Source organism: Procambarus clarkii, chromosome 64 (genome assembly GCF_040958095.1).
Source record: "Procambarus clarkii isolate CNS0578487 chromosome 64, FALCON_Pclarkii_2.0, whole genome shotgun sequence".
Lineage (NCBI taxonomy): Eukaryota > Metazoa > Arthropoda > Malacostraca > Decapoda > Cambaridae > Procambarus > Procambarus clarkii.
Window position 1 is genome coordinate 22265293 of NC_091213.1, and position 18662 is coordinate 22283954.

At 47.7% G+C, this 18662-nt stretch overlaps 1 long non-coding RNA gene across 1 annotated transcript in view; it reads right to left on the reverse strand.

Moving 5' to 3' along the window:
* Window positions 1–299: 299 nt before the first annotated feature.
* The window catches only part of LOC123750321 (uncharacterized), a 30343-nt gene continuing 11980 nt past the window's right edge, over window positions 300–18662 (reverse strand). Inside the window, exon 4 of the long non-coding RNA XR_011223682.1 lies at window positions 300–437. This is a non-coding gene — a long non-coding RNA (uncharacterized lncRNA). The remainder of the gene's footprint in view (window positions 438–18662) is intronic.

The window sequence follows — 18662 nt, forward strand, 5'->3', positions numbered from 1 at the left end:
ACTGATCCCAAAGTCTAATATATCCATATCAGCCTGGATAGCTCCGGGGAGCTGGAGGGGCTTCCCTCCAGAAAGATAAATATGTTCTTTTTATTTATAGAAAAAGTGCAAATAAAAAGTAGCTGCAATCAAGGTAGTTAAAAATTACTAGTTTAAACATTTTAAAATGGTTCAAGGACAGTCTCAAACTGCCATTATTTGGTTACTATACCACCAGTTTAGGAACCCGTATTAAAGAGTATACAACCTTAAGAAACCACCTAAAATGGCATGACCAAACTAGTCTTACAGCATAAACAGGACATCCACTCACCTATTCCATATGCTATCCAATCCGTAGTTGTAGTTACTGTACTTGTTTGGATGTGACATTTTTTAGACTGGGACTTTCCTACCCACTCGACACCTTGTGATTGAAGATCTGGTCAGCAATCCCACTGCAAGAGGAAATACTGTATACAGTATTAAATACTCCTAGCAATAATGGCATTTTCATATAGGACATTTATCAGATAAAAATTCTTACTACAGTACAACCTCGATTCAATGTACTATATGGGACCAACCCCAGTTCGTTGGATCGTTGGATTAGTTGCAAGAGGTGACCTTCAGGAGGCGTTTGTGTCAGTGTCTTTTTTTTCTGTGCACAATAAAAATGCATTATCATATTAAATACTGTACCTATATATTACTTCTCTACTAAAAAATACTGGAATTCATAAATTTACCTTACTGTTGGAGTTATGTCCATCTTGAAGTTTCGTGAAATTGTGAATGCTCTACAGTAAATACGTGCTGTAGTGCATTATGCCGTTAGCACTGTGTTGATTAAAAGTAGTTCTGCTTTATGTTGAGTACTACAATACAGTTTATAAAAACTATTGTACACTAAAATTCATGCAACTTTAATTTTAACACTGTGTACACACTTAAATTTAACACTTGTTCTAACTGTTCACGCCGCACACGATGTTTTTAGATGTTTGCATCAGCTTTGCTGGTGCTCGCTGCTGCTGTGGGTTCAGCTGCTTCTGAGCTGGTGCTGGCTGCTGTACCAGTGCTGGGTACAACTGTGCTCGTGCTGGGTACGGCTGTTCTCGTGCTGGGAACGGCTGTTCTTGTGCTGGGTACGGCTGTTCTCGTGCTGGGTACGGCTGTTCTCGTGCTGGGTACGGCTGTTCTCATGCTGGGTTCGACTGTTCTCGTGCTTGGTATGGCTGTTCTCGTACTTGGTACGGCTGTTCTCTTGCTGGGTACGGCTGTTCTCGTGCTGGGTATGGCTGTTCTCGTACTTAATATGGCTGTTCTCTTGCTGGGTACGGCTGTTCTCATGCTGGGTATGGCTGTTCTCGTGCTGGGTACGGCTGTTCTCATGCTTGGTACGGCTGTTCTCATGCTGGTTGCTTCGTACCACTCTGGGTACAGCTGGGTACCACTCTGGGTACGGCTGTGCTCATGCTGGTTGATTTTCTGCTACTAGTTCTTGCAAAATATTGCTTCATTTTTGGCATTAATAAGGCACTATTAGTAAGCCCCTGAGACATTTTGTTTTATAACCAAAGAGCTGTAGTAAAAAAATGGTCAATTCCACAATTATTCTTCCACCGGCGGATAAATACTGTACGTCAATCGCAGATAAAGCTAAGGGCACTGGGTGCATACTGTACAAACGCAGACTAAGTCTATATGTACACCCTTTAGTCGGCTGGTGTTTAAGCCAGATCCAGTAACATAAATCTCTCTTAAATATTCAATTTACATCAAATTATATATTTTGGGGTTATATATTTAGTTTAGCAACATTATTACGGTAATAAGAGCTATACAAAATACTTATTTTGGAAGTGATTTATTAATTTTATTATTTCGAAGTCGTAGGTCACTGAACTGTGGCGACGAAATCGAACAAAACACGCCTGGTGTTGTGTTTGATTTCCAGTAATATAAATTTCTCTCAAATATTCGATTTACATCAAATTATATATTTTTGGGTTACATGTTTAGTTTAGCAACATTATTACGGTAATAAGAGCTATAAAAAATACTTACTTTGGAACTGATTTATTAATTTTATTATTTCGAAGCTGGAGATCACTGAACTGTTGCGACGAAATCGAACAAAACAAGCATGGTGTTGTGGACAGGGATTAGACCCGTCCACTCGTGCTGGAGTTGTGCTGCCAATAACGTGAATAATTTCTTAAATACCAGATATCAATCATATTACAGTATATTTTTGGTTTAATTTAGTTTAGTTTAATTAGGATGATAAAGAGTTATAAAAACATTAGTTTTAGAAATGATTTATTAATCTGAAACGTTTAAAGTCATGGGTCACTGAACTATGACAACACAGACTATAGTGAGTGAAACCTCACTGTAAAGTGACGTTTACTGTACAGTATTCCCTTATCTGTCCACCCTCACTTGTCTTGTTTCATCACAGAAAATGTATATAAGAAGATTTCACAACATTAGCTAGCTATTCACGATTCAGCCTTTAAATTAATTTACAAAGATACGTGTGCCACAAATCGGTGAACGAAAATCATTGAAACTCAGTCGTTCACTTGTGTGGACCACTCTGGCTGGTGTTTGGTTAATATGCGTCACTTCTTGTATGGAACATTTTGGCTGGTGTTTGGTTCATATGATTCACTTGTTGTGTGGTCCACTTGTGTGATCCAACTTGTCTTATGAAGGAATTATTAATAGTAATCTGTGATAGAATGAGACATTTTCCACCACTCTGTGAACTCTGTCCCATCATCATAAGCTTGTGGACCGTTTGTGGTCACCTTGTGTGGTCCACTTGTGTGATCCAACTTGTCATATGAAGGAATTAATAATTGTAATCTGTGATAGAATGGGAAAGTTTTCCACCAGTTTGTGAACTCTTGTCTCGATGTCGTAAGCAAATCCAAACATCCCCCGCTTCGGCGAACCATTGTTCGTCGAACTGGGCGAGTAAATCCGGCCTGAAAAGTGTGCGAACTAGCTGGAGATTCGTTGAATCGGGGTACGTTGAATCGAGGTTGTACTGTATATTGCCCCTTGGCAATCATTAGGTGTCCTAAGGTCTAGGATTAGATCACAAAACATATTATAGAGGGTGTACACCATTTAAAGGAATATCTAATATTACTCTTCAATTTCCACTATTCAATACACAATCAACTAATAGTTCCAATTTTACATGACTAATCAACAGACCACTACAAATTTTCCAATCCTGCCAGAATTGTTGACCCATTCAGTAATTTATTTGCAAAGGAAATTTTGCATTAAACTACTTATATCCTTAAGTTTATGTACATTTCTTATATAATCATCAGTTACAAGTTTCTAAACATGCCTACTGGCAATCTTTAGGTGTCCTAAGAGTTATATTATATCACCACAATGTTCTTTGCCTATAGGAAAGTACCCCAAGCATTTGACAACTAATATGATCTTAACACTTTCGTGCTCCCTGGGATGGTTAAAAAAAAAGCAGTATGTGCGCGGTGCGGTTTTGCTGCGTAAGCGTAAAAACAAAAATGTGAATACTCTTTTTACTCTCCTTACCTTAGTTCTTGAGCTACGTATTTAATTTTGGTACCAACGTGTTCGCAATAAAATTCTCTAGAAGAACATCAGTAAAAAAAAGTCACGAAACGTATAGGGATACCAGCACCAAATAAATAACTACAAAGATGACTCGCCGTGAGCGCCCAACAGCAACAAAAAGTTTTTACTCTTGGGATTGTTATCACCTCCACACTTGTCCTACAGCGTTAATTTTGGTATCAATGGACTCGCAATGAAATTCCCAACACGGTGATATGAATATAAGCGTAGAATAATGATTGCGGCCCGCTCGCAAGAGTGTGGGAAGTGGTGAAATTGTTACCCGGTATCGGTGACGGGACGACGCACGGTGCTTTGAAAGTTTATACTTATTTCACTCTCATGACATTAATTTTCTATGTACGTCATTCATTTTTGTGTCAATGTGTTTGCAATAGAATGTTCTATGAGCCTGTAGGTAAAAAAGATCAACAAAGCGTAAGATAGAATAGCGCCAAATATAAAACAACGCTGGAACATATCAGTGAGCGTCAAACACACACGAAATGTTTTTACTTTTGTTATGTTTGTCAAGTTTATACTTGTTGCACACAGTTATTTTTGGTTGTACATTGATCGGAATAAAATTCCCTAATCAGACATATGCATATAATACATGATATGGTGGAAGCATTACCAGTATAAACGGCTAAAGTCACCCACCTGCAACCCGTTTGGGACATAATACCATTTGATCGAAGTGTTTCATACCTTTCATGAACTTATTGTACCATGCAGCCTAGTGGTGAGAAAGAGAGCCTCATGGCGCGCAGTTTGAAACAAACCCAAAGTAAATCGGATAAAAATTGAATTTTATACAAATATTTTAAAAGAGGACATAACTTTATGTCCACCATGCGGGAGCGGTTGGCGAAACAGGACTCCTCAGTGAGTCCTGATCCCGCGAAAGTGTTAAGTCTTTGTCAGTTTGGCTTCCACTCCCAAAAACAGAGTACCAACAATGCAATTATTAGCCCTCAAACTGCGCATATCATATATAAATGATATCAGTGACAAAACCGAAACCGCGCACATCATTTATATATGATTTCGTGTCTAGCGCTATAATTTAAACGCCCCGCCTGGGATAGGGGCAGCTATAGTACAGCCACGACCGATAGTTGCCAGATGCCACCTAGAAAAAAATCCAGGCCAACATTCTTGGGTGTTAGAGCGTCAGTATTGAGGAAGCCACCAAGGCTGGCACACGCAGCACGAGCTCACAGCACCGCTGTTCAGCTTGTGACCACAGCATCGCCTACAAATGCCAAAATATATTTGATACTGCTATTATTTAGCAGTGATAGTATTAGTGAAGCCCACTGACTGTGATAAAACTGACCAGGATTCTGATAATAGCAGGATTGTGGTGATATTTAGCGCTGTGCTCCATGGAGGGAGGGTTGTGGCGTCGTCTTCTGACTGTGTGTAGCCACCATTTATTGATTGCACTCACCATACCAGCTTAGTGGTTCGCTATGGTGAACACAAATGTAGATACTTATATATAACGTGTGTATAGTGTGAGATCACAGCGTGAGGAGTAGGTTGGGAGCCGCCATTTTGGTGAAGGAGGAGCATCGTCTGCACGACTTGGCATGTTGTTTACTGATGGCCACTATGGTCTTTGGGCACCATACCAGCTTATTTGTACAGGTATGGTGAATAAAACAGGTAGATACATATATATAACGTCTGTGTACAGTGAATAAATGCAAAAACAGTACTGTGGGAGGAGAATGAGGGCGAGTGAGGTGGTGTTGAGGGAGGGAGTGGCAGTGAGTGGCTCGCTGGTGTTTGGCGGTCACTCCTCGTTGCTTTTTGACTCACAAGACCAACTTAGTAGTTCGTAATGGTGAACAAAACATGCAGATACTTATATATAACCTGTGTATATAGTGTAACAACAGCAAAACTATTTGTTTATTGTTTTATGAACATAATAATTGAATCACTAATATGCACACCATAATTTTGAGTACAGCGATGGTTCACACGTTTTATTATATAAATATATCACAATTCACTGTATGGAATAATATTACTGCAAAAAACTAAGAAAAAACCAATCAGAGACATTGAAATAAATACGTAATAATATATTTGTGGCAACTGCCGTCTGACAGCTCGGGCGGAGTAGACCTCGTCTGGCGAAGGTTCTGCCAACGCCCCTTTTTTGCCACACTTCCCTACCCTATTGCGGCTAAAATATGCCCCCTACAATTTTTTTGTTATTTTTTCCGTGATCAGGAACAAAAATTAACACTTCTATAAGGCGAAAGAATTTTTTGGATTTTTTTTTTGTTGCATCTGTGGGCGTAAATTCCATTGGGGCCCCCTAGCGGTTTGAGGGTTAGTATGCTTGATATAATCAACTCAGTTCTTGACAAAAATGAATTTCAGATTGGACTCTTCATTGACCTGAGAAAGGCCTTTGATACTGTTAACCATACCCACCTCTTACTTAATCTCCGCCATTATGGAATCCAAGGCCTTGCCCTTAACTATATTCAATCCTATCTTAGAGACAGACACCAATAATTAGCCATCAATGATATAACCTCTCCCACTCTACTATTAACTGTAGGAGCGCCACAGGGCAGCATCCTAGGACCTCTCCTATTTCTTATATACATCAATGATCTGCCTAATGTCTTTAACATCCTTAACCCTTAAATGGCGCATGGCTATATACCATTTGACACCCACAGGCGCATACAAAAAAAAAAAAAAAAGTGTTGAATGTAACGAAACGCCATTTTCTGGGCGAGTCCCGGAGGCTCCCCGAAGCTTTCTCAGGCTGATATGCTAATGTCAGACTTTGACATCAGTCATGTGTATGGAGTTCTGAGGCCTACCGGGGACCATGGCCAGAACCGGGCCCCCCTCAGAGAGGCAAGGGAAGCAATGGCCTATAGAAACCCCCGTGTGGTTGGAAGCATTCTATGTCTGCCATCGATCGGAACAGGCACCCAGAAAGGTAAGCACCTCAAAACAAACCCGTATTCTGGTTAAAATTGCTACCAAAAGCCGAACTAGTGGATAGAATTCCCCAACAGAAAAACAAGCAAACTAGTGTGACGTCACACGTCACCGCTGTCTGCGCAGCACCCCCCTCCCCGGGAGGGGGAAGGGGGAGCCCCAGACCCTCCACGCCGGCTACCCACACCTCAGTTCTTGAGGCTGGATGTCAAAAATGCGAAAAAAACGCCGACCGGAGGGAGGGAGGGATGCCGGGGAGCCTCCGGGACTCGCCCAGAAAATGGCGTTTCATTACATTCAATGCTGGTTTTCTGGGGGAAGCCCCATCTGCTCCCCGGAGCTAACTACCCACAGATTGAAAAAGAGGGACTTACCCGGGAGGTGGTCGTCGCTCACTCCTCAACTCGAAGCCGAGACAACTGGCTGCAACCGCCGACCCAGAGCAACACAGGCCCGACGGGGCCCAGGGACATTCACAAGGTAACGAGCAGCCAGGACCCTGTTCGACCGCCAAAATCCCCGCACCTGAATATCAGACCAAGACATATTCCCAAAGACGGCAGCAAAAGCCGCGAACTTACGAACGTCATGGGCACGGGTATAGACCACAGGCTGGCTGGACTTAATAACCCTGCAGACGACCTGAGAGACCCAAACCCGCGAACAGGGAAGAAGGGAAACCGGATCAACCCAAAGCGCGTCCCCGGACACAGAAGCCGTGGTGCGCAAATAACGGCGAAGCACCGCAACCAAACACAAAACATGATGCACCCCCGGCCTGACCAACCTAGCATCAACCACCCACGGACCCCTCCGGAACCCAGCAGTCTCATTCTTCGCCAGAAAAGAAGGAGACGGCTGCAAACGAACAAAATAATCACCACGACCAAAAGAGCAGAAAAACCTGTGCCGAAGGAGAGCATGAAGCTCCCCTACCCGACCCCCAGAGGCCAATGCCAACAAGAAAAGAGCCTTGGAAAAAAAATCCTGGACCGAAGGAGCCACAACGAAACAAGGAGACGAAGGGAAAGCGAGCACTCGATCCAAAGACCAGGACGGCTCAGGCGGCGCATGAGCAGGCCGGAGGCGAAACAATTCACGAGACAGCTTGCGAAACGGCGCAGACGTAACATCGATACCGAAGGCAAGCTGAAGCGGCTCCGCCAGCGCCGCACGACACGAGGCGACAGTGTTAGGCATAAGATGACGGTCCTGAAACAACCAAGAGAGGAAGGACAAGACCACCCGAACAGACAAGGAAGTAACACGACGAAGATGCAAAAAGAAATAGAAGGACCGCCAGGAAACTTCATACTGCCGCCGAGAAGAAGCCCGCAGGTGGGACACCAACAAGGAGGCCACCTGATCACCATAGAGATGATCATAAACTCGAGTAAAAAAAACCATACGCGAAGACTCGAGGAGAAGATCGAACCAGCCACGTGACGTACCGGCCCGATCTGCTGAAAGAGGCGGAGCCGCGGGAAAACCCTCGGGTTCGGACACCGAGCAAGCAGCGCATGACACCATGGCTGGGCCGGCCACCAAGGGGCCAGAAGGACTACTCTCCCCTGGTAAGTCTCTAAGCGAATCAGGGCCTGGAGCAACAGCCGAACTGGGGGAAAGAGGTACAGGACCCCCCCCCCCTAGACCAGTCTAGCCGAAAGGCATCGACCCTGATGGCCTCGCGATCGGGGAAGGGCGCCACATACACGGGAAGACACCACGACCATGCCAACGCGAAGAGGTCCATCTCGGGACGCCCGAACGTCTGGCAAAGCCAATGGAAGGACTCGTCGTCGACCGCCCATTCCATGGAGAGGGGAACGAAGCGAGACAGGACGTCGGCCAAGACGTTGGACACTCCCTGTACATGAACCACCAGGAGAGCCAAACCCCGAGAACTCAGCAGACGAGTCACCCAAAGCGACCAACCCCAAAGAGACAAGGACCGCATCGAACCCCCGCGGTTCAGGCAATGAACCACCAGAGAGCAGTCCGAATGGAGCCGAATCGTCGATCCGCGGGCCACCCGAATCCTCCCAAGAGCAAACCACACTGCCGCGAACTCCCGCACCGTGCTGTGAGCTCGACGGAAAGACGGATCCCAACGCCCCTGGCCGGCCTGGTGAGCACTGGTCACAAAGCCCCAGCCGAGAGACGACGCATCCGTGTACACATCGAGCGAGGGCTCGGGTAGACGCCAAGGCACTGAACCCCGAAAAACCCGAAGAGGAAGCCGGTGACACAGCAACCGACGCAAGGCCCCCGGGGGTCGAACCCTGCGATCGCGAGAGGCGCGGAAGGGGTGACCCTGAAGGAACCAGAGCAGCCGACGAAGCCAAACCCGACCCAGCGGGTAGACCACTATCGAAGTTCAGGCTCCCACACAGCCCCTCGAGCAACCGCCGGGTGACCCGAAGGCCCACCAGAAACAGACGAAGGCGGGACTGCAGCCGCAGGAGAGACTCTGGAGGGAGAGACAAGGAGGCGGTTCGAGAGTCCCAAACGAGACCCAGCCAAGTCAGAACCTGAGAGGTGACCAGATGGGACTTCCTCCAGTTCACCAAGAACCCGAACCCGGCGAGCTGGGAAAGAACCAAATCCCTGGGTAGCAAGCAAGCTGACCAGCTGGGAGCCCAAACCAGCCAGTCGTCGAGGTAGGCCAACACCCGAACACCTAGGAGACGCAAACGGGCCACTACAACCCGTGTGAGGCGTGTGAACACGCGCCTTACCTGGCGCGTGTTCACGTTGATTGGCACCTCGCACCACCTGAACCTGGCACCTCGCCTGGTTGAACCTCGCGAGGTGCCAGGTTCAACTCGAATGGGAGACAACGAAAGCGGTAACTCAGACGCCCCACAACAAAACCGAGCCAGTCCCTGAACCGTGGATGAATTGGGACATGCCAATAAGCGTCCCGGAGGTCCAGGGACACCATCTAAGCGCCCGGCTCCAAGAGGAGCCGAACCTGAGACAGCGTAGTCATCCGAAAGGAGGAGCAATGAACCCAGGGGTTCAGACGGGACAAGTCCAGAATGAACCGCAGGTCCGCGCAGTCCCGTTTCGGAACCGGAAACAGACGGGAAACCCATCTGAGGGACGACATCGTTTCGACGACGCCCAAGTATACCCAATCCAAGACGACTCGACAGAGCGCAGGGAAAGAAACCTGCCAGCCCCGACCCCCCCAAGGGGGGGAGGGGCCACCCAACGCCACCGCAGGCTGACAGACATGACCCGAAAGGCCCACGAATCGTGGGACCAGGAGTGGGCGAACAGCGCAAGCCGCCCCTCCCCCCCCCCACATCGGAACCACGAAAGGGCCGGCGACTCTTACAAGACCCAGAACCCCGCACAGAGTGAACACCGCGCTGACCAGACGAGGGAGGGTCTGGGGAGTAGGAGCCGAACCTGAACCTGACACCAGTGGCCTACCACGACGAGAGGAACCCCGCGCTCTGGCACGACCCTTCCGGGAAGACCCACCCCGGGACCCCTGGAAAACCAACAAGTCCGACATCGGACGACAAGCCGACGACGCAGCCTGAATAAACTGCGCCACAGTCGACTCATCAAACAGAAAAGGACAAAAAGGCAAAGAACGCCTAAGAGCCAGAGCCCAAGCAGATTCCACGGAGGAACCCAGCACCATCTGCCGACACGTGAGACGGGAAGCATAAAACAGGGAAACCGCATCCCGCAAAATCGGCGTGAACAGCTTCAACAAGGCAGCTGACGAACGCGCTGCCGAGAACAAGGCGCCGGACCCAGGGACGGACCCAAGCGTCCTCATATCCTCCACGAGCCAATCCGAGGACAGCTCCAGGAGGGAAAAGAACCGCAAGGCCGAAGCCAAAAGGCCCCGGGCGCGCAAGTCCTCCGCAATGAGCGCCGCCGAAAGGGTGGGAACCTGCACATGGAGCTGAATAACGCCCACATCGCGGGGAAGGGCAGGGGCAAACAAGCACTCATTCAGGTACTCAAGATCGCCCCCCAGGAAAACCTGAAGCACCGTGGAAGCTTCCCGCCACCCCAGCGTGCGGGAATGACAGAAGGAATGCCAGGAATCTAGAATAAACAAGGGGCAGTCTGCTAGCCAGGAAGACTCCGGAACCTCATAACGGAGCCAGAAACGGAACGAAGTCCCAAACCTGAACTCGGACGGATCCATTTCTGAGGCATAATCCGGGTCACGCAGGAGGTAAGCTGCAAAGGCCACCAGGTTGGATGCGATAAGCTGAAAACTTCCGAAAAGACGGAACCGACGTACCTTGGGGAACACGGAACCGAACCTGGAGGAGGAGCCGACACCAAATCCAACTCATACGCAGAGGGGGGGAAAAGAAAACCCCACTCCTTGTAACAATAAGCCACGCTCAGAGGGAAGAAAAACCCAGGCGGGGTCCAGCGGGGTCCAAGGCTCCCAAGTCAGCCCCTCCCCAGCCTCGAGGTCCTTCAACACAGGACCCGGGGCTGAGTCCTCTCCCCAAGCCCCTACCCCACAAGACAAGGACGGAGCAGCCATAGAAGCTGGAGGAAGGGGGGCCCACTGGTCAGACCCAGAAGCTTCGGCCGGGAGACAAGACTCAAATGCCTCTGCCGCCCCCACTGGAAGGGGCACCCCCCGAAGCTGCCCAAGTCTCGAGATCAAGTAACCCCTGCTCCGACCCCGAAACCCTCGGACGCTTTGAAGCCGGAAGCATGGGGGGGGGGGACCAGAATGAACATTAGGGGGAAGGACGAGGAGGTGCGGACTGAACCAGGATCGAAGCGACCCCCACCCCCCCAAGTCCGGGTCTCGAAAAGCAAAGCGGGGCAGCCCTGAGGCATCCGGGTGAGCAACCAACCGAGCTCGTTGCAACAGACGAAACCTAGACTGCAACGCATGCGCCGCCTGTACCCGAATAGAATCAGAAGATTGGGTAAATTGAGTCACAAGCAAGCAGCAAAACTCACAGGACTCAGGGTCGAAAGTATCACCGACCCAACAGGCAGCGTGGCAGAGGCAAAAACAATGAGGGTCACCCTGAGACAAGGGGACCGAGCAGCCCTCAAACTCACACACAGCAAGCGGGGACTCCGGGGTCACATCCATCGGACCCACGCGCCCCCTAGGGGATTCCCAGGGTCCTGAGCGTTTACTTTAACCCTTAAACTGCGCAACGCGCCTGCAGGCTCACGTCTGGTTTGCGCAACACGCCTCCGGGTATTTGTATTTTTCACGTTCCATTCAAAACTCCCGCGGCTACATGGGGTTCACATCAGCTTCCTCAGGGCTCTTGTAAACAGACGCCATCTTTAAAAAAAATCGTGGTCCACATTCCCGGGTGTGGGAGCCTCAATAGTGTGTGCGCAACCGAGGCTGGCGCTCGCAGCATGAGCACACAGCACTGCTGTTCAGCATGTGACCACAGCATCGCCTAATAATGTCAAAATATATATATAACTTGTATTATTTAGCTATGATAGTGATATATATAAGCGCCTGAGTGTGATAATGACTGGGTACAATGTTCAAATATCAGTGATTCAATGCTGTTCACGATGTTCGCAGTGCTAGTCACAGCACCACAGCATTATTTCGTTCAACTAGGAATCTTCAAATGATTTCTTAGGTTTCTTTTCAAAATAAACGTGTGGTCAATTATTCATTTACAGGAATTAGTGACCAGGATTGTGATAATAGCAGGAATGTGGTTATAATTAGCGTTGTGCGTAGTATTGTGGAAGGAGGAATTTTGATGAGGGAAGGAGGGCGAGAACTGAGGTAGCCTCATTGTGTGTGTGGCTGCCACTCTTGTTTTGCTCACCATACTAGCTTAGTGGTTCGCTATGGGCAACACATATGTACATGGGTATATATAGTGTGTGTATATAGTGTAAGAACAGCAACAGGAGAATGTTGAGAGGAGCTATTTTGGTGAGGGAGGTGACGTAATCGTAGCGTCGTCTGCTGTGTGATTTTTCATGCAGTGTATGGTGGCCACTGTACTGTTTGGACACAATACCGGCTTACTTGCATAGTTCTGGTAAATAAAACATGTAGATAGGTATATAGAACATGTGTAATAAGAACTATAACAATATGGTGGGAGGAGCAATGTTGGTGAGTAAGATGTTGGAGTGAGAGAGACAGGCTGGCTGTGGCTGCTCTCACTCGAGGCAGCTGCTGTTGGCCCATACGAGGCAGCTGCTGTTGGCCCATACGAGGCAGCTGCTGTTGGCCCATACGAGGCAGCTGCTGTTGGCCCATACGAGGCAGCTGCTGTTGGCCCATACGAGGCAGCTGCTGTTGGCCCATACGGGGCAGCTGCTGTTGGCCCATACGAGGCAGCTGCTATTGGCCCATACGGGGCAGCTGCTATTGGCCCATACGGGGCAGCTGCTATTGGCCCATACGGGGCAGCTGCTATTGGCCCATACGGGGCAGCTGCTATTGGCCCATACGGGGCAGCTGCTATTGGCCCATACGAAGCAGCTGCTATTGGCCCATACGGGGCAGCTGCTATTGGCCCATACGGGGCAGCTGCTATTGGCCCATACGAGGCAGCTGCTATTGGCCCATACGGGGCAGCTGCTATTGGTCCATACGGGGCAGCTGCTATTGGCCCATACGGGGCAGCTGCTATTGGCCCATATGGGGCAGCTGCTATTGGCCCATACGGGGCAGCTGCTATTGGCCCATACGGGGCAGCTGCTATTGGCCCATACGGGGCAGCTGCTATTGGCCCATACGGGGCAGCTGCTATTGGCCCATACGGGGCAGCTGCTATTGGCCCATATGGGGCAGTTGCTATTGGCCCATATGGGGCAGCTGCTATTGGCCCATACGAGGCAGCTGCTGTTGGCCCATACGAGGCAGCTGCTGTTGGCCCATACGAGGCAGCTGCTGTTGGCCCATACGAGGCAGCTGCTATTGGCCCATACGAGGCAGCTGCTATTGGCCCATACAAGGCAGCTGATATTGGCCCATACGAGGCAGCTGATATTGGCCCATACGAGGCAGCTGATATTGGCCCATACGAGGCAGCTGCTATTGGCCCATACGAAGCAGCTGCTACGCGGTGTTCTGAATGTGTTGATGGTGAATGTATAGTGTGTGACAGTGTATAGTGTGTAAATAGATTGTATATATACACAAATTAGCATGATACATAGTAAATATGTGCTGCATATGTGTACACAAGTTTCATGCACGTAACACAGTGTCTACGGACAGTACGGATGTTGTACTACGATATTATAGTGTACGTGTTCATTATACATTGGATTGGCACATAAAAACAATGAAAATGTATTTGGAAAGGTGCGCAAAAAATGAACGAAAATATATTCGCGGCAACTCGCGCGCCCCGCCCCGAGCGCTTACGGCACGGGCGCACGGGGAATGATGACGTCACGCCCCAACTTCCGGACCCCATAGCAGCCAAAATAAGTTTCGACTTTTTTTTTACATACCCATACTGAGGGAAGGGTTTTTAACACTTTAAAAAGGAAAAAGAATTTTTTCCAGAGAATTTATTTCCTGCGCACTGCGGGGGTGTCACATTTGGAGGCAACGCAGTTAAGGGGTTAAGAGGACTTGCGCTCAGGTAGTCCCAGGCAGGGGGCTGCTAACCGGCGCCCAAAACTACCAAGCGAACTTCTATAGCTGTACCCCAGGGACATGTACACTCACGGGGACCTAGCAGGGGGTGCCACTGAGGAGAACCGTGAAAGGTCAAAAACTAGTGGAACAAGAGGGCAGAACCCCCTACCAGGCAAAAACAAAAGGAAAAACAAAACCCCGCAGGAGGACAGCGAACCCCAAGGAACAGAGCCAGCCGCTATGTCGGGAATACAAGCTGTGCAGCACCCTGCGCCCCTACCAGTGCAAGCTGCCTCTTACCTGCCAGTAACAAGGGAGAACAGAACACCCAAGAGCACAACAGGCGGCCGAAAAAACAAAAAAGGTAAAACAGACCAGCAGAGGCAGACCCCAAGGAGGCTGTGGAAGGTGGCCCCAAGCCCCAAGGGCAGTACTTACAGGGCACCTAGAGAAGGAAGCCCTAGGCACATGCAGCCCGAGTACTGAAGATAACTCCTGACTCTCACACCCACAAAAACAAACACCACACACAAAGCACAGTGCTGTAGCGACACCGGAGTCAGAGCACACGACCTTCGCCTAAAGCATCAGCCTCAAGAACTGAGGTGTGGAGGGTCTGGGGCTCCCCCTTCCCCTTCCCGGGGAGGGGGGAGCTGCGCAGACAGCAGCGCGGTGACGTGTGACGTCACACTAGTTTCTTTGTTTTTCTGTTGGGGAGTTCTATCCAATAGTTCGGATTTTGGTAGCAATTTTAACAAGAATACGGGTTTGTTTTGAGGCGCTTACCTTTCTGGGTGCCTGTTCCGGTCGATGGCAGACATAGAATGCTTCCAACCACACTGGGGTTTCTATAGGCCATTGCTCCCCTTGCCTCTCTGAGGGGGCCCGGTTTTGGCCGTGGTCCCCGGTAGGCCTAAGAACTCCATACACATGACTGATGACTGCTATAGGGCGGGGAAGTCTGGCAAAAAACAGGCGCTGACTCAGCGTGTGTCCCAGGTGGTCTGTTGCTCGCCAGCTGTCAGGCTGGAGTTGCCACAAAGAGATAATTACCTAATTATTTCAATATGTCTCCGATTGATTTTTCGTAGTTTTTTTGCTGTAATATTATTCAATAGTGTGTAGTGTGATATATTTATATAATAAAATGACTGAATCATCGCTGTACTAAAAAATATGGTGTGCATATTGTTGATTCAATTATGTTCATCAAACAGTGAACAATTATGTTCATCACTCACCCACATTCTCCTCCCACCATACTGTTTTTGCTTTTATTCACTATATACAGACGCTATATATAAGTATCTACATTTGTGTTCACCATAACGAACCACTAAGTTGATATGCTGAGTGGCAGTGGCAGCCTGCCACTGGCTGCCACTCTCTCCCTCCCTCACCTCACCTGACTTGCCACCATTCTCCTCCACCATACTGTTTTTGCTTTTATATACAGACATTATATATAAGTATTTACATGTTTTGTTCACCATAACTGTACATCTAAGCTTGTATGGTGAGTAAAGGCACAAAGACGTAGCTACTCATACAGTCAGCTGATGGCTGCCGCCCTCAAGGCCAGACGCACTAATATTTCTCCTCCAACAATACTGTTTGTGGTGTTACTGTCTCCACTCGATCATCCGGACTATATGGGAAGGACCCCCAGCCGGATTATCACATTTTTCGGATAATGGTACTTTTTCACCTACGAGTCCAAAAGTGACCATTTCCAACTATTTTTATACTACAAACAACATAATTTGAATTGCCTTGCCACATATAATTATTAAATATTCAACTAGAAACCTCAACTTACCTTGTTGATGTTCGTTTTCTTGATTGATGCCACACATCTTGAAGGTAAGAATTCTTAACAATTTACGTAACCTATACTAACACAACACTAAAATTAACACTTAAAATTACTGTACAAGTTCATTAAGCAAAGTGAGTTTTGACTGCCAGCTGCTGAAGCCTCACTGGTTGAAAGTATTTGGCTTGCCTGTGAGGCCTCACTTGTTGAAGGCGCTTGGCTTGCCTGTGATGCCTCACTTGTTAAAAGTGCAAGGCTTGCCTGTGACGCCTCACTTGTTAAAGGCGCTTGCTTGCGCCTTTAACAAGTGAGATGTTGCATGCAAATGTTGAAGGCATTTGGCTGCCTGTGACGCCTCACTGGTTGAACAACACGTAACTTGTCTTTAATTGCAAGGACAACCTTCTTCCTCTTAACACCTCCAGAACGATTGATGCTGCTACCAGACATAGTCTTGGCCAAAAATATTCAAAGTTACTATGAAAATAAAAAAGTTATTTAAAAAAATATTTCACTAATGGCGCAGCACTGTGTATAACACGAGGGACAGACGCACAATTTTCCCCACACAGACGGGGAATTTCTCAATAAACTCCGCGCAGCACGGTGGTTAAACCTATATTGTTTGCTGATGATACTACCCTCATCTACTCAGACCCCAACCCACACACATTAACCCTTGTCCTGCTCAGGGCTAATTAGCATTTGCCACCCACAGGCACATACCAAAAAAAAAAAGTTTTTTCTTCTAAACCTATTAATTTGTGTCCTCTGATCATGGGAGAAATAGTAAAAAAATCGTAAGTGGCATATATTGCCTGCTATAGGGCAGGGAAGTCTGGCAAAAAACAGGCGCTGACTCAGCGTGCGTCCCAGGCGATCTGCTCCTCCCCAGCTGTCAGGCAGGAGTGGTCACAAAAAGATAATTACCTAATTATGGTATTTCAATGTCTCTGATTTTTTGCAGTTTTTTTGCTGTAATATTATTCAGTAGTGTGTAGTGTGATATATTTATATAATAAAATGTGTGAATCATCACTGTACTCAAAATTATGGTGTGCATATTGTTGATTCAATTATTATGTTCATCAAACAGTGAACAAATACTTTGTCATTTATTACACTATATACACAGGTTATATATAAGTATCTGCATGTTTTTTTCACCATAACAAACCACTAAGTTGGTATTATGAGTCAAGAATCAACAAGGAGAGACCGCCACACGCCAGTCAGCCACTCGCTGCCACTCACTCCCTCAACACCTCACTTGCCCACATTCTCCTCCCACCATACTGTTTTTGCCTTTATTCACTATATACAGACGTTATATGTAAGTATCTACATGTTTTGTTCACCACAACAGTACAACTAAGCTGATATAGTTAGTTCAGGCACTAGGAGACGTTGCTACACAGACAACTGGCAGCTTCTTCCCTCGCACATTCAAGGTCAGACGCACTAAAATATCTCCCCCAACAATACCGTTTGTGGTGTTATTAAACTATATACACATTATATATAAGTATCTACATTCGTGTTCACCATAACGAACTATTAAGTTGGTATGCTGAGTGGCAGTGGCAGCCAGTGGCAGGCTGCCACTGGCTGCCTCTTTCTCCCTCCCTCACTGCCTCACTTTCTCCCTCCCTGATTCGCCATCATTCTCCTCCCACAATACTATTTTTGCTTTTATTCACTATATACAGACGTTATATATAAGTATCTGCATGTTTTGTTCACCATAGCGAACAACTAAGCTGGTATAGTGAGTCCAGACAGTAAAAGGTGGTCACACAGAGACAGCAGACAATGCTACCTCCCTCCCCACCAAGATTACTCCTCCCACTACAGCGCTAATTATCACAATAATCCTGTTATTATCAGAATCTTGGTTATTTTTATCACAGTCAGGGGTCTTCTGTAAGACTATCATCACTAAATAATAGCATGAACATATATATTATGGCATTTTTAGGCGATGCTGTGGTCACAAGCTGAACAGTAGTGCTGTGAGTTCATGATGCATGCATCAGGCTTGGTGGCCACTCAATACTGATTCATTCATGAATCAACTGATTCAATATAAATTCACACCCGGGAATTTGGCCTACAATTTTAAAAAACCAGCGTTGAATGTAATGAAACGCTATTTTCTGGGTGAGTCCCGGAGGCTCCCCGGAGCTATCCATGGCTGATATGGATACCCTAACTATTTTGCATCAGTCGATGTGGGTGGAGTTCTAGGCCTACTGGGGACCACGAGCCAGAACCTGGCCCCCTCACCAGAGGCACGGGGAGCAATGGCCATAGAATTGCACATGTGATTTGGAGCATTCTATATCTGCCATCGACCGGGACAGGCACCCAGAAAGGTAAGCGCCACAAAACAAACCCCTATTCTGGTTAACAACAAAAATCGGCAAACTAGTGGACAGAACTCCCCCAAGAAAAACGAACTAACAAGCATGACATCACACAAGCCACGCCGCATGTCTACGCAGCTCCCCCCTCCCCGGGAGGGGGAAGGGGGAGCCCCAGACCCCCGCGCAAGCGATCCCCGCCCCAGTTTTGAGGCTGGATATCAAAATCGCGAAAAAACGCCGACCGGAAGGTGCCGGGGAGCCTCCGGGACTCGCCCAGAAAATGGCGTTTCATTAC